General features: G+C 37.0%; 1 non-coding gene across 1 annotated transcript; it reads right to left on the reverse strand.

Moving 5' to 3' along the window:
- Nucleotides 1–233: 233 nt before the first annotated feature.
- LOC114092709 (U2 spliceosomal RNA) lies at nt 234–430 on the reverse strand. The gene has a single exon (XR_011709069.1). It is a non-coding gene; the product is annotated as a U2 spliceosomal RNA (small nuclear RNA).
- Nucleotides 431–2,684: the final 2,254 nt, after the last annotated feature.

A 2,684-nucleotide genomic window follows, 5' to 3' on the forward strand; every position in this document is an offset into this window, starting at 1 on the left:
TGACTCCATATCCCACAATTATGCTCATCTGTTATGCAAAGTACTGAATTTGAGGATGGTGGACAGTGTGTCTGCAGGACTAGCCCCTTGAGTATGCAGAGATAATGAATCTAGGAAGATCAATATGTTGATCTCTACTAGCAAAATAATAACAAGTTCTCTCTGAAGTAACCAACATTATTTGCTTAGGGAAAAGAAATATTCAAATGCCTTCTCAAGAGAATCAGATAAAGAAAGGACTAGGTTAAAAACAAATTGATGTGTACGAGTGTACCTTTTTCCCCACATCCTTGCCAACACTTATTGTTTGTCATCATAATAGCTGCCATTCTGACTAGAGTGAGAAGAAATCTTAGAGTGGTTTTGATTTGCATTTCTCTAATTGCTAGTGATACTACACTTGATCTTAGCCAAAAGGCCGAGAAGCGATAATTGCTAGTGATGATGAGCATTTTTTATATATTTGTTGATTGATTGTATATTATCTTGTGGGAAGTGGCTGTTCAGGTGGTTGGCCCATTTATTGATTGGGTTATTTGTTTTTTGGTGATAAGATTTTTGAGTACTTTATATACCCTAGAGATTAGTGCTCTATCTGATGTGTGAGGGGTAAAAATTTGCTCCCAGGATGTAGGCTCTCTGTTCACCTCACAGAATGTTTCTTTTGCTGAGAAGAAATTTTTTAGTTTGAATCCATCCATTTATTGATTCTTGATTTTAATTCTTACACCATAGGAGTCTTATTAAGGAAGTTGGGGCTTAATCCCATATGATGGAGATTAGAGCCTACATTTTCTTCTATTAGATGCAGGGGGTCTCTGGTTTTATTCCTAAATCCTTGATCCATTTTGAATTGAGTTTTGTGCATGGTGAGAGATAGAGGTTTAATTTCATTTTGTTGCATATGGATTTCCAGTTTTTCCAGCACCATGTGTTGAAGAGGCTATCTTTTCTCCAATTCATGTTTTTGGCACCTTTGTCTAATATAAGATAGTTGTAATTTGGAAAATTGGGAATGGAACCACCATTTGACCAGCTATCCCTCCCCTCGGTCTATACCCAAAGGATTTAAAAACAGCATACTAGAGGAACACAGCCACATCAATGTTTATAGTAGCACAATTCACAATAGCTAAACTGTGGAACCAACCTTGAAAAATATTCGAAAAGCATCAGTTTTCTAAGTTAATTGGTGTAAGATTCCAACTCCATTTTTCTCATTCTAAATGAATCTCTGTGTAAAAACAAGGACAGTTAAATGCACAGAGGTTTTTATAAAACATTATTTGGGGATTTTCATTATACCAGTAATGATATAGGGATGCCCCTCCCCACACCTCTTCATTTATAATATCTTCCTCTATATTACATTACCCTCTATAATATATTTCAAATTTTAAAAACGTAATAAAGAGGAGAAGAAATTCTACTTGTTGGCAAAATGAGAAAGATTAAGGCAGTTTTGAAAAATCTAAGTATAGCAGTTTCCCTTGTCCGTGGGTTATTTCCAAGAACTACTGTGGATGCCAGAAACCGTGGGTGACATTGAACCCTATATACAGTGGTCCCTCAGTGTCTATGAGAGATTGGTTCTAGGACTCCTGTGGATATAAATCACATGGATGCTCCAGTGTCTTTTACAAAATGGTGCAGTATTTGTACATAACCTATATATATTCTCATGTATCTCAAATCATCACTGGATTACTTATAATACTTAATACAATGCAAATGCTATGTAAATATTATATTTCATTTTTTTACTTGTAAAAAAAGCCCACAAATGCTCAATACAGATGCAATTAAAAATATTTTCAATATGCAGTGGGTTTGTCACTGAATGAGGTCCAAGGAAGTATTCCAGAAGGACAAGGGGCCTCAATAGGGCCTTGGCAGGTTCTTAACTTACACTACAGAAAGGAATTTTAGGACACATCAAAAGAAGCACAAGCAGATATATTTATTCAGGAAAGCAAACAATATTGAGGGATAGCAATTAAAGGGAGAGGGAATGCAGGCACCTGAGATGAGATGTGCTTCTGGGGCCTCAGACTTCGTTTAAAGGAAACTTTGCAAAAGGTAAGCAAGAGAAGTGGCAGGTGGGTGGCACCAGCTCAGCAAGCTCTATTCTTTTCCTAGTGGAGCATGGAGTAGGTCACAGTGTCAGGTTGTTTTCAGAATCCTTAGGTTAACATTATCTAGTTAATACCACGGAAACTGTACTCATTTCATGGGTTTTTAACACTATCTTTCTCTAGGCTTGTTTTAATTCATCTAAAAATATGTCCTATAAGCTAACACAGTGTACACACATGAAGTGACTGAACTTATATTACTCTTAGGTTTATTGGACCTTAGATTTTGTGCCTGGAGGAAAAAACCTGCCCAGGGAATAAAGTAACAATATCTTCTTTCCTTCCCTGTTTGTCTCCTTTCTACCTTTATTTCCTCTACCCTACCTAGGGTTGAATCTACAGATATGAAACCAGGTCTATGGAAAGCCAGCTGAACAAGCTCTAGAGTCGATCTGATAACCAAGACAGCTACTAAGTGACCAATGGGCAGGCAGGAGGTACAGTGTGGATGTGCTGGACAAAAGAGAGGATCCACGGAGTGGAATGGGACAGAAATTCATCACACTATTCAAAACATGTAATTTAAGACTTATGATTTGTTTATTTCTG

Source organism: Marmota flaviventris, chromosome 10 (genome assembly GCF_047511675.1).
Source record: "Marmota flaviventris isolate mMarFla1 chromosome 10, mMarFla1.hap1, whole genome shotgun sequence".
Taxonomy (NCBI): domain Eukaryota; kingdom Metazoa; phylum Chordata; class Mammalia; order Rodentia; family Sciuridae; genus Marmota; species Marmota flaviventris.